Source organism: Daphnia pulicaria, chromosome 4 (genome assembly GCF_021234035.1).
Source record: "Daphnia pulicaria isolate SC F1-1A chromosome 4, SC_F0-13Bv2, whole genome shotgun sequence".
Taxonomy (NCBI): Eukaryota; Metazoa; Arthropoda; class Branchiopoda; order Diplostraca; family Daphniidae; genus Daphnia; species Daphnia pulicaria.
In genome coordinates, this window is record NC_060916.1 from 10,802,093 (window position 1) to 10,815,471 (window position 13,379).

At 41.2% G+C, this 13,379-nt stretch overlaps 12 non-coding genes across 12 annotated transcripts; 5 read left to right on the forward strand and 7 right to left on the reverse strand.

Annotated features, from left to right (window-relative positions):
- Positions 1 to 18: 18 nt before the first annotated feature.
- Trnas-uga lies at positions 19 to 100 on the reverse strand. Its single transcript has one exon. It is a non-coding gene; the product is annotated as a tRNA-Ser (tRNA).
- Positions 101 to 579: 479 nt separating this feature from the next.
- Trnai-aau lies at positions 580 to 653 on the forward strand. Its single transcript has one exon. It is a non-coding gene; the product is annotated as a tRNA-Ile (tRNA).
- A 77-nt stretch (positions 654 to 730) lies between these two features.
- On the forward strand, positions 731 to 812 carry Trnas-cga. The gene has a single exon. It is a non-coding gene; the product is annotated as a tRNA-Ser (tRNA).
- A 2,022-nt stretch (positions 813 to 2,834) lies between these two features.
- Positions 2,835 to 2,907, reverse strand: Trnak-uuu. The gene has a single exon. It is a non-coding gene; the product is annotated as a tRNA-Lys (tRNA).
- A 400-nt stretch (positions 2,908 to 3,307) lies between these two features.
- Positions 3,308 to 3,388, reverse strand: Trnas-uga. The gene has a single exon. It is a non-coding gene; the product is annotated as a tRNA-Ser (tRNA).
- Positions 3,389 to 3,867: 479 nt separating this feature from the next.
- On the forward strand, positions 3,868 to 3,941 carry Trnai-aau. The gene has a single exon. It is a non-coding gene; the product is annotated as a tRNA-Ile (tRNA).
- A 4,728-nt stretch (positions 3,942 to 8,669) lies between these two features.
- Trnak-uuu lies at positions 8,670 to 8,742 on the reverse strand. The gene has a single exon. It is a non-coding gene; the product is annotated as a tRNA-Lys (tRNA).
- A 400-nt stretch (positions 8,743 to 9,142) lies between these two features.
- Trnas-uga lies at positions 9,143 to 9,224 on the reverse strand. The gene has a single exon. It is a non-coding gene; the product is annotated as a tRNA-Ser (tRNA).
- Positions 9,225 to 9,854: 630 nt separating this feature from the next.
- Trnas-cga lies at positions 9,855 to 9,936 on the forward strand. The gene has a single exon. It is a non-coding gene; the product is annotated as a tRNA-Ser (tRNA).
- Positions 9,937 to 12,293: 2,357 nt separating this feature from the next.
- Positions 12,294 to 12,366, reverse strand: Trnak-uuu. The gene has a single exon. It is a non-coding gene; the product is annotated as a tRNA-Lys (tRNA).
- Positions 12,367 to 12,766: 400 nt separating this feature from the next.
- On the reverse strand, positions 12,767 to 12,845 carry Trnas-uga. Its single transcript has one exon. It is a non-coding gene; the product is annotated as a tRNA-Ser (tRNA).
- Positions 12,846 to 13,000: 155 nt separating this feature from the next.
- Positions 13,001 to 13,082, forward strand: Trnas-cga. The gene has a single exon. It is a non-coding gene; the product is annotated as a tRNA-Ser (tRNA).
- The last annotated feature ends 297 nt before the right edge of the window (positions 13,083 to 13,379 follow it).

Below are 13,379 nucleotides of genomic sequence, written 5' to 3' on the forward strand. Positions count from 1 at the left end.
AAACAGATGGCAATTCACCGCAGTTGGTAGGGTTCGAACCTACGCCCTCAGAGAGGAATAGATTTCAAGTCTATCGCCTTAACCACTCGGCCACAACTGCCCTAAATTTCAAACAATCTAGTAATAATATTTATTTTGGTTTGCCACAATTTCCGTTTTACCTTACTGAAGAGCAGGTTAAATGAGAGATGCAAAATCCTAGCACTTTGTTTAAGTGTAGGTCGTGTGGCCTAATGGATAAGGAGTCGGACTTCTATGAAAGTAGTTATCCGAAAATTGCGGGTTCGAGTCCCGCCACGATTAATAGCATATGACGAAATTATTAGTTCATGATGAGTAGTAGTTAACCACAAACCATGGGGAATCATGTCAGATCAATAAAACTACAAATATATCTCGAACACTCAATGAATATCACTGGCTTGCATTGCCTTCACAGTGACGATTGAAATTGGCTGCTGATATAGCGTTGCTTGGTAGATAACTTAAATCATTCTCTCTAAAGACACACAGAGTATATCTAACTGATGATGAATGAACCTTTGATTAATAAATTAATAAATAAATTATGATTTCATAGGCCTGTTAGCTCAGTTGGTTAGAGCGCCGTGCTAATAACGCGGAGGTCATGAGTTCGATCCTCTTACGGGCCACTGTAATACTTCCATTAAATATTTTCCACTCTCAAAAGGTACTGATAGTTTCTAAATATTTTGCTAGAGTAGTTAATGCAGATATGGCCGAGTGGTTAAGGCGACTGACTCGAAATCAGTTTCCATCTTGGAGCGTAGGTTCGAATCCTACTATCTGCGTTTTGTGGCATTTTATTGGTGAATGTAACTACAAAACATTTGATCAAGTGAAGCCAGAAGTGATTTCTAGTCATTTTTTTGGAGAACATCCAAGTTTAAAATCAGTAGGAGGATTACACAGTGAGAGAAGAACGAAAGGTCTTTAGGTCTTTGTATATGTGATGGTCCTGGACAAGAAAAGTCAAGACAAGACAAACTAAGCAACGGGGTGACCCTGGATAAGGCATGCTCTCAACAATGGTCCGTACGAGTGGTAAGAACAGTCAGGTTCATCGAAGTCGAGGTCTGTGATCGTAACCCAGGTTTAGATAGTTTCTAAAAGTAGATGAGAGACAACAAGTACACGTTGCCGAGAATGCACCTTACCATCATGACCAGCGTCTTGAAGTCAGCGCGTTGTTGCTCCAGGAAACAGTGAAGACGGCAGAGGAGGATGAGAAGGTCAGAGTTCACCTGTAAAACAGCAGAAGAAGTTCCGCTGCCAAGTAATTGTCGCTGGAAAAGGTTTCCAAGTTTAAGCATGCCATTTCAGCGATTTCCCAACACTTGGACAAATGAAAATTTTTGCTTGAAAACAGTAAAACAACAGAAAAGTAATTGCCAATTTAACGACGATTTTCGATAATTATAGTTTCGGTTGCTCGCTATCTCTGGCGAGACTCGAACTCGCAATCCCCGGCTTAGGAGGGCGGTCCCTTATCCATTAGGCCACAAAGGCTGGGTAATGTTGAATCTCCTATTCGAGGAATGACGTTATATTTTTTGAAAACAGTAAAACAACAGAAAAGTAATTGCCAATTTAACGACGATTTTCGATAATTATAGTTTCGGTTGCTTGCTACCTCTGGCGAGACTCGAACTCGCAATCCCCGGCTTAGGAGGTCGGTCCCTTATCCATTAGGCAACAAAGGCTGGGTAATATTGAATCTCCTATTCGAGGAATGACGTTATATTGCAAGGCTTTTCCTAGAAGATAGCCAAACGTCCCATGTTATATAAACATATAGAGATTACCGTCTGTGGACATCGTCTCACTCTTGAAAACCATGTTTTTTGAATAATCTTAACTACAAACTCTATTTACAGCTTTCGAGTTCTATTATTATTATTATTATTATTATTACAGGATTTATATAGCGCTTTTTCATGAAATGGTCAAAGCGCTTACATTGGGCAGAGACAAACTTGCGTAACTACATGTATGCTATCTTAAAGAGATGCGTCTTGAGACGAGATCTAAACAACGACATAGAATTGATCGCCCTAATATCCTCCGGTAGTTTGTTCCAGAGCGTCGGAGCGGCATGACTGAAAGAGCGAGCACCGTACGTCTCAAGACGAATCCTAGGGATACATAGAAGGTTAGGAGACGTTGCCGATCGGGACTGCAATGCTTGGCGATAGGGCTTGATGAGTTCAGATAAGTAAGCTGGAGCGGATCCATGAAGGCAGTGAAACGTTAAAACGAGGATCTTAAACACTATACGGCTCTTAATCGGGAGCCAGTGCAGGGCCATCAGATGCGGAGTAATGTGATCATGCTTCTTCACTCTTCTCACCATCCTCGCCGCCTTGTTTTGGACAAGTTGAAGTCTGTCCAGGAGCTTCTCGGGGAGTCCATACAAAAGAGAGTTGCAGCTGTCGTTGGTGGAGAAAACAAAAGCATGCATAAGCTTCTCAGTGTTAGCGTCGTCCAGGAATAATTCTATAAGTGGAAATACATTTACTATTGCAATTAGTTGTATCAAATAGCAAGGCTTTCTACTCTCACAATGAGGGATACTCTTTCTCACTATCTCATTTCATTATTTGTGTATGTTCCACGACCTATATCCGAATGTACTTCCTTTTGGTTCGCAGTTTCCCTACATCGAAGGAAAATAAAGAAACACCATGAGAACTCGTTTGGTCGTCTATGAACATCTATGAATTCTGCCCATAATGGTGAATGAATTCAAACGATATTAACTTGATAATTTATGGTGGAAAACCACCAATACTAACTTAAATCAAAATGCTAGTCGCCCGATAAGGGACTTGAACCCTTGACCTCAGGATTAAAAGTCCCGCGCTCTACCGTCTGAGCTAACCGGGCTTAATAATTGGTATTGCAATAGTTTTTCGTAAGAGTTCATTTTTAAATTTTACGATTTCTTATAGATCTTTTACGGACGTTTTTCTATTCTTCGTAAACAAAATGGGTACACATTTTTTCATCATATAATTTGTCTCTGACTACATTTGATGTTTGTAAACTACACTTAAAGACCGCCATAATGCATATCGGGACTGGCCTCTGAAAAATAGACACTTTTCTGGAAACGCCAAGTGACAGGTCATGGCTCCACGGTTCCGAGATAGATCCTGAGACCTAGGATACCCATGACTGCACAGTTCATATTTGTAATCATGCGTAAATTTCAGATAATAGTAAACGATTGAAAATGAGTTGTTCCACTAGAAAATACTAGCACGTGAAACAGATGGCAATTCACCGCAGTTGGTAGGGTTCGAACCTACGCCCTCAGGGGGAATAGATTTCAAATCTATCGCCTTAACCACTCGGCCACAACTGCCCTGAATTTCAAACAATCTAGTAATAATATTTATTTTGGTTTACCAAAATTTCCGTTTTACCTTACTGAAGAGCAGGTTAAATGAGAGATGCAAAATCCTAGCACTTTGTTTAAGTGTAGGTCGTGTGGCCTAATGGATAAGGCGTCGGACTTCTATGAAAGTAGTTATCCGAAAATTGCGGGTTCTAGTCCCGCCACGATTAATAGCATATGACGAAATTATTAGGTCATGATGAGTAGTAGTTAACCACAAACCATGGGGAATCATGTCAGATCAATAAAACTACAAATATACCTCGAACACTCAATGAATATCACTGGCTTGCATTGCCTTCACAGTGACGATTGAAATTGGCTGCTGATATAGCGTTGCTTGGTAGATAACTTAAATCATTCTCTCTAAAGACACACAGAGTATATCTAACTGATGATGAATGAACCTTTGATTAATAAATTAATAAATAAATTATGATATCATAGGCCTGTTAGCTCAGTTGGTTAGAGCGCCGTGCTAATAACGCGGAGGTCATGAGTTCGATCCTCTTACGGGCCACTGTAATACTTTCATTAAATATTTTCCACTCTCAAAAGGTACTGATAATTTCTAAATATTTTGCTAGAGTAGTTAATGTAGATATGGCCGAGTGGTTAAGGCGACTGACTCGAAATCAGTTTCCAACTTGGAGCGTAGGTTCGAATCCTAATATATGCGTTATGTGGCATTTTATTGGTGAATGTAACTACAAAACATTTGATCAAGTGAAGCCAGAAGTGATTTCTAGTCATTTTTTTTAGAACATTCAAGTTTAAAATCAGTAGGAGGATTACACAGTCAGAGAAGAACGAAAGGTCTTTAGGTCTTTGTATATGTGATGGTCCTGGACAAGAAAAGTCAAGACAAGACAAACTAAGCAACGGGGTGACCCTGGATAAGGCATGCTCTCAACAATGGTCCGTACGAGTGGTAAGAACAGTCAGGTTCATCGAAGTCGAGGTCTGTGATCGTAACCCAGGTTTAGATAATTTCTAAAAGTAGATGAGAGACAACAAGTACACGTTGCCGAGAATGCACCTTACCATCATGACCAGCGTCTTGAAGTCAGCGCGTTGTTGCTCCAGGAACCAGTGAAGACGGCAGAGGAGGATGAGAAGGTCAGAGTTCACCTGTAAAACAGCAGCAGAAGTTCCGCTGCCAAGTAATTGTCGCTGGAAAAGGTTTGCAAGTTTAAGCATGCCATTTCAGCGATTTCCCAACACTTGGACAAATGAAAATTTTTGCTTGAAAACAGTAAAACAACAGAAAAGTAATTGCCAATTTAACGACGATTTTCGATAATTATAGTTTCGGTTGCTCGCTATCTCTGGCGAGACTCGAACTCGCAATCCCCGGCTTAGGAGGCCGGTCCCTTATCCATTAGGCAACAAAGGCTGTGTAATGTTGAATCTCCTATTCGAAGAATGACGTTATATTGCAAGGCTTTTCCTAGAAGATAGCCAAACGTCCCATGTTATATAAACATATAGAGATTACCGTCTGTGGACATCGTCTCACTCTTGAAAACCATGTTTTTTGAATAATCTTAACTACAAACTCTATTTACAGCTTTCGAGTTCTATAAGTGGACATAATAATAATAATAATAATAATGTAATACATATTTAACGTGCACTTTTACAAATAATATGGACAAAGGCACGGCAATGACTTGGGGAAGAGGAAGCATATAAATTTCAGTTTTCAAAAGCAACACGACAGAGATGGGTTTTCAAGGAGGAGCGGAACTGTGCCAACGTTGTAGAAGATCTCACGGAAAAGGGTAATGCGTTCCAGATTGCTGGGCCAGCATATGAGAAGGAGGTGGAGCCATACTTCTTTGTTTTGATTCTTGGTACAACAAGCTCAGGACGGGAGGACAAACGACGAATAGAACTGGGTGGCTCGTAGCGCGCGACAAGGGAAGTCAAATAGCTTGGTGCAGTACCATTTAGGCAATTAAACATAAGCAACGATATCTTGAAATCAATGCGTTGGCGGACGGGAAGCCAATGAAGGGATTTAAGACACGGAGTGATGTGGTCACGTCTATTGCAGCCAGTCGCGAGTCGAGCAGCCCAATTTTGGACCTTTTGAAGCACACATAGCTTTGATTCAGGACATCCGACCAGAAGAGAGTTGTTGCAATCAAGAGTAGAGAGAACGAATGCATGGAGCAGTTGAGCCAGGGCAGGTTTCGACAGAAATCTCTTCATCCGGGAAATACGGCTGAGGTGAAATAGAGCCTTCTTCCGGGTGGCCAAAATTTGGGCTTCCATAGATAGCTGAGAGTCAAGCCCAGCACCAAGGTAGTGGACCAAAGTAGACGGGAGAACTGGAGAAGAACCTACCATTAGCGGCATGCTAATAGGCTTTACACGCGATGAATCGGAGAAAACGAGAAGACAGTCTGTCTTTGCTTCATTCAGCTTCAGTTTGTTTGCCGTCATCCATTCCTTCGTCTCAGCAATGCACCGCGATAACGCAGCAAAAGCAACTTTCTGAGTGGAGCCGTCAGATTTCAGCACAAAGCGAACCATGTGTTGGGTATCATCTGCATAGAAATGAACCGGGACGTCATATTGATTGGCAATGTCGCAAACTGGTGCAGTGTACAGGATGTAAAGAATGGGTCCGAGAACCGATCCTTGAGCAACACCATATCTCAGAGGTTTAGGAGTGGATGAGACACCTCGGAGGCTGACAGATTGACAACGGTCCGACAGATAGGAAGAGAACCAAGAAAGCGCAACTCCAGTTACCCCGTAACGTACGGAGAGGCGATTCAATAAGGTGGAGTGATCGATAGTGTCAAAGGCAGCACTTTGATCTAGCAACGAAAGTAGCACAGCATCACCAGCATCAACGGCCATTCGCATGTCGTTGACAACTCGAAGGAGTGCCGTTTCTGGAGAATGATGTCGACGATAAGCAGATTGCACCGGAGCGAAGAGGTCGAAAAAGTTGAGGTGAGCGGTGAGTTGCTTCACAGCGACACGCTCAACGAGCTTAGACAGAAAAGACAGGTTCGACACTGGCCGGTAATTTGACAAATCGTCGGGACATAAGCTAGGTTTCTTCAGAAGTGGTGTGATGAAAGCGATTTTCATCCCCTTCGGAAAAACGCCACTAGAGAGAGACAGGTTTATTATGGTCGTGATTGGAATAGCCAGGACGTCTACGAATTCTTTAAGGAGGGAAGTTGGAAGAGGGTCAAGCGGTGAAGACTTTGCTGGGCACGACATGATCAGAGCAACTGTCTCGCAGATAGTGATGGGCCGAAACAGAGAGAAATCACACTTCAGGTTGACAGATTCATCAAGACTTGGAAAGGAGTCAGTGGAATCTAAGACAGAACGAATAGTCGAGATCTTGGTGTCAAAATAAACGCTGAATCGCTCTACCAAAGATGACAGTGAGTCATGATCCGGGAGTCGCAGTGCAGGCTTCTTAAGGAGAAAAGAGTCGACCAGTTTGAAGAGAGAACGTTTACCAGCAGACTCGGTTATCTTCTGAGTGATGAAAGATGATTTCTTCTCGAAAATCAGTTTCTTTAAAGCTTCACGGGCGTTAGTAAGGCACTCTCGGTCGATGGTAAGACCCCTAGCACGATATTTCCGTTCCCATCTCCTGAGGCTCCGCCGGCAGGTACGAATCTCTTCACAGTCCCAGGGATTGTCAGGTCTCACCGTAAGACGCTTAGTGATCAGGGGAGCGTGCTTGTCAAGAACCGCCCGGACATCGGTGTTGTATTGGGCAAGTAAACTCGCAGTGTCGTTCTCTGGATCGATGAATATTGAAGAGGCAAGAAGATCGGAAACGAAGGCTTCACGGTCAATTGACTTCAGCCTCCTAAACACCACTGACTTTTGAGGACGCACCAGTCGATGCACTTGAACAAGAGTATGGACAGCAAAATGGTCACTGATGAGATCAGAGGTGTAGCAATGCATGACAAAGTTATCAGCAAGACGGGAGAGAACCAAATCAAGTAGGCGACCAGAGACGTGAGTCGGTGTAGAGACATGTTGGCACAAGCCGAAGAAATCAAGAGTAGCAAGGAACTTACGACCAATAGAACATGCATTGTCATCGACATGGATATTAAGATCACCAAGAATCAGGAGTTTTCCAGCACCGACAGAGAGAATTTCAAGGTAGTCGGAAAAGTCAGAGAGAAACTTTGGACAGCTCACTGAAGGTGGTCGATAAATAATTGCAATTTTGACAAACACAGTATTTACTGTCAATGATATGGCTAAGTGCTCAGAAAATGGTGACTCAAAAACAATGGGGAGACGGTTGACACGAATCGTTGAACGGTGAATGACAGCAATCCCACCACCTCGTCGACCAACTCTTGGCACATGGATACCAACGTATCCTTCAGGAATGGTATTGGCCAAAATCTCATCTCCATGCTCAGGTGTAAGCCAGGTCTCAGTAATGGCAAGGACATCAAGATCAAAAGTGAGAAGATGGTGGTGGATAACGTCGGGTTTTGAGGCAACTGATCTCGCATTAAGTAGACCAATGGGCAGGAACTTCTTTGATGCTCTCAATCTCTTCACACAAACACCACTCCTGCAGCCACGATAATTACTTGGTGTCAAACTGGAGCCCTTGTCAAGCCTCAGACGTAAAATAGTGGCAGTGGCACTGGGTGACAGCGGAGGTAGGAGAGAGCCACGAAGAGAAAGGAACAACAGACGACATTCTGCCCAAGGCATATTGCGAGCACTGACAGTGACAGCCAGCTTAGTAAAGTTAATAATAATTAACAGCAAAAGTCAGCCATCAGGCAGTAGAAAAAGACAGTTACCAGCACACACAAAATTCCGTTCAAAAAAGAGAAGACACACTGTTGTTACACAGAAAAAACTGAAAAATATCGGGAGCCCCGTTAGGACGCAGCCTCTCAGGGCGCAGACCAGCAGACGACATACATTTACTATTGCAATTAGTTGTATCACATAGCAAGGCTTTCTACTCTCACAATGAGGGATACTCTTTCTCACTATCTCATTTCATTGTTTGTGTATGTTCCATGACCTAGATCCGAATGTACTTCCTTTTGGTTCGCAATTTCCCTACATCGAAGGAAAATAAAGAAACACCATGAGAACTCGTTTGGTCGTCTATGAACATCTATGAATTCTGCCCATAATGGTGAATGATTTCAAACGATATTAACTTGATAATTTATGGTGGAAAACCACCAATACTAAATTAAATCAAAAGGCTAGTCGCCCGATAAGGGACTTGAACCCTTGACCTCAGGATTAAAAGTCCCGCGCTCTACCGTCTGAGCTAACCGGGCTTAATAATTCGTATTGCAATAGTTTTCCGTTAGATTTCATTTTTAAATTTTACGATTTCTTATAGATCTTTTACGGACGTTTTTCTATTCTTCGTAAACAAAATGGGTACACATTTTTTCATCATATAATTTGTCTCTGACTACATTTGATGTTTGTAAACTACACTTAAAGACCGCCATAATGCATTTCGGGACTGGCCTCTGAAAAATAGACACGTTTCTGGAAACGCCAAGTGACAGGTCATGGCTCCACGGTTCCGAGATAGATCCTGGGACCTAGGATACCCATTACTGCACAGTTCATATTTGTAATCATGCGTAAATTTCAGATAATAGTAAACGATTGAAAATGAGTTGTTCCACTAGAAAATACCAGCACGTGAAACAGATGGCAATTCACCGCAGTTGGTAGGGTTCGAACCTACGCCCTCAGAGAGGAATAGATTTCAAGTCTATCGCCTTAACCACTCGGCCACAACTGCCCTAAATTTAAAACAATCTAGTAATAATATTTATTTTGGTTTACCAAAATTTCCGTTTTACCTTACTGAAGAGCAGGTTGAATGAGATATTCAAAATCCTAGCACTTTGATTAAGTGTAGGTCGTGTGGCCTAATGGATAAGGCGTCGGACTTCTATGAAAGTAGTTATCCGAAAATTGCGGGTTCTAGTCCCGCCACGATTAATAGCATATGACGAAATTATTAGTTCATGATGAGTAGTAGTTAACCACAAACCATGGGGAATCATGTCAGATCAATAAAACTACAAATATATCTCGAACACTCAATGAATATCACTGGCTAGCATTGTCTTCACAGTGACGATTGAAATTGGCTGCTGATATAGCGTTGCTTGGTATATAACTTAAATCATTCTCTCTAAAGACACACAGAGTATATCTAACTGATGATGAATGAACCTTTGATTAATAAATTAATAAATAAATTATGATTTCATAGGCCTGTTAGCTCAGTTGGTTAGAGCGCCGTGCTAATAACGCGGAGGTAATGAGTTCGATCCTATTACGGGCCACTGTAATACTTCCATTAAATATTTTCCACTCTCAAAAGGTACTGATAGTTTCTAAATATTTTGCTAGAGTAGTTAATGCAGATATGGCCGAGTGGTTAAGGCGACTGACTCGAAATCAGTTTCCATCTTGGAGCGTAGGTTCGAATCCTACTATCTGCGTTTTGTGGCATTTTATTGGTGAATGTAACTACAAAACATTTGATCAAGTGAAGCCAGAAGTGATTTCTAGTCATTTTTTTGGAGAACATCCAAGTTTAAAATCAGTAGGAGGATTACACAGTCAGAGAAGAACGAAAGGTCTTTAGGTCTTTGTATATGTGATGGTCCTGGACAAGAAAAGTCAAGACAAGACAAACTAAGCAACGGGGTGACCCTGGATAAGGCATGCTCTCAACAATGGTCCGTACGAGTGGTAAGAACAGTCAGGTTCATCGAAGTCGAGGTCTGTGATCGTAACCCAGGTTTAGATAGTTTCTAAAAGTAGATGAGAGACAACAAGTACACGTTGCCGAGAATGCACCTTACCATCATGACCAGCGTCTTGAAGTCAGCGCGTTGTTGCTCCAGGAACCAGTGAAGACGGCAGAGGAGGATGAGAAGGTCAGAGTTCACCTGTAAAACAGCAGAAGAAGTTCCGCTGCCAATAAGTAATTGTCGCTGGAAAAGGTTTCCAAGTTTAAGCATGCCATTTCAGCGATTTCCCAACACTTGGACAAATGAAAATTTTTGCTTGAAAACAGAAAAACAACAGAAAAGTAATTGCCAATTTAACGACGATTTTCGATAATTATAGTTTCGGTTGCTCGCTACCTCTGGCGAGACTCGAACTCGCAATCCCCGGCTTAGGAGGCCGGTCCCTTATCCATTAGGCAACAAAGGCTGGGTAATGTTGAATCTCCTATTCGAGGAATGACGTTATATTGCAAGGCTTTTCCTAGAAGATAGCCAAACGTCCCATGTTATACAAGATTCCTTCGGTAATGTCCTTCGGGAATTTTTTTAAACGTTAAAGAGACAAAAAATCGAGGTTAAACAAAAGTGGCGGAGGCTTCGCCCCGCCACCCCACGTCGCACTTCATGTTCAGATTAAGTTAAAGTAACACTTATTACTATAGTAACAATACAATTATACCATGCGGTCACATGTTGCATTACATGAGTCTTGGCTAATAGATAGCGAGCTACCATCATACCCATTTTTATTCTTCCAATAATATAACAATGATGGTATAATGGTCATCAACCCAGGCTGCCATTCGCATGGCTAGGGGTTCGAATCTCCATCAAGTCGGAAAAAAAAACTAAGTTTAAAATTTTTGAAAATTCCTCTGAATAAGCTTTCCGAGGTAAATGGAAGTGGAAGATCGGTGGTAACTCTTCACGACCGCAAGAAGATCTTGATGACCGAGGAGAGGACAGAGGAAGATTGGAGAGATGACCCAGAGCTTCAAAATGAATATAATCTAACATTTTTAAAATGTTTCTCAACTTCTTGGTTGATGACTAACTGTTAAAAAAGGAGGCATAGAAATTTTACTGACAGCCAAATTTATTAAAATCAAGATAAAAAATAGTAAACAAAAAGAGGTAATAATAAAACAAAAAGGGTTAAAAAAATAAAAGTGGGAAAATACAAAGTAAAAAGAAGAATAAAGACAAATCGAAATGGAACATAAAAACCAAATCAAATAATTAATACTCTCCACTCCCATAGCAGAAAACTTTTCTTGCTAGAAAAGATCCAAACTTTTTTTTTCTTTTTGTTTACACTGCTGAGCATGCACTGACAGTTGGAAGGTTACGCAAAAAAAGCGAATTCACTAACTAGGATTCGGCAACCAGCTAGGTAACAAATACGCATATTAAATTTCTAAAACAGTAATACAAACAAATGAAAACCCCGTTACGCAATGTATCAAATTTTGACAGAATTATGTACAAAATTTGGTGACGATTGGTCATTCAGGGGAGAAACGTATAAAGGAACACTAAATGGACATTAAACCCTCTGAATTTCACTACTAGCTACTACTACCCTACCCCCTATACCCCACACCCTATATTGTTAAGGACCTTCGTATATAAATATACCTCAGGGATAAACATATAGAGATTACCGTCTGTGGACATCGACTCACTCTTGAAAACCATGTTTTTTGAATAATCTTAACTACAAACTCTATTTACAGCTTTCGAGTTCTATAAGTGGACATACATTTACTATTGCAATTAGTTGTATCAAATAGCAAGGCTTTCTACGCTCACAATGAGGGATACTCTTTCTCACTATCTCATTTCATTGTTTGTGTATGTTCCACGACCTATATCCGAATGTACTTCCTTTTGGTTCGCAATTTCCCTACATCGAAGGAAAATAAAGAAACACCATGAGAACTCGTTTGGTCGTCTATGAACATCTATGAATTCTGCCCATAATGGTGAATGATTTCAAACGATATTAACTTGATAATTTATGGTGGAAAACCACCAATACTAACTTAAATCAAAAGGCTAGTCGCCCGATAAGGGACTTGAACCCTTGACCTCAGGATTAAAAGTCCCGCGCTCTACCGTCTGAGCTAACCGGGCTTAATAATTGGTATTGCAATAGTTTTCCGTTAGAGTTCATTTTTAAATTTTACGATTTCTTATAGATTTTTTACGGACGTTTTTCTATTCTTCGTAAACAAAATGGGTACACATTTTTTCATCATATAATTTGTCTCTGACTACATTTGATGTTTGTAAACTACACTTAAAGACCGCCATAATGCATATCAGGACTGGCCTCTGAAAAATAGACACTTTTCTGGAAACGCCAAGTGACAGGTCATGGCTCCACGGTTCCGAGATAGATCCTGAGACCTAGGATACCCATGACTGCACAGTTCATACTTGTAATCATGCGTAAATTTCAGATAATAGTAAACGATTGAAAATGAGTTGTTCCACTAGAAAATCCTAGCACGTAAAACAGATGGCAATTCACCGCAGTTGGTAGGGTTCGAACCTACGCCCTCAGAGAGGAATAGATTTCAAGTCTATCGCCTTAACCACTCGGCTTAGGCCTGTTGGCTTAGCTCTCAGTTGGTTAGAGCGCCGTGCTAATAACGCGGAGGTCATGAGTTCGATCCTCTTACGGGCCATTGTAATACTTCCATTAAATATTTTCCACTCTCAAAAGGTACTGATAGTTTCTAAATATTTTGCTAGAGTAGTTAATGCAGATATGGCCGAGTGGTTAAGGCGACTGACTCGAAATTAGTTTTCATCTTGGAGCGTAGGTTCGAATCCTACTATCTGCGTTTTGTGGCATTTTATTGGTGAATGTAACTACAAAACATTTGATCAAGTGAAGCCAGAAGTGATTTCTAGTCATTTTTTTGGAGAACATCCAAGTTTAAAATCAGTAGGAGGATTACACAGTGAGAGAAGAACGAAAGGTCTTTAGGTCTTTGTATATGTGATGGTCCTGGACAAGAAAAGTCAAGACAAGACAAACTAAGCAACGGGGTGACCCTGGATAAGGCATGCTCTCAACAATGGTCCGTACGAGTGGTAAGAACTGTTGTAATAATAAACTCTACAATTAGACACGAGAA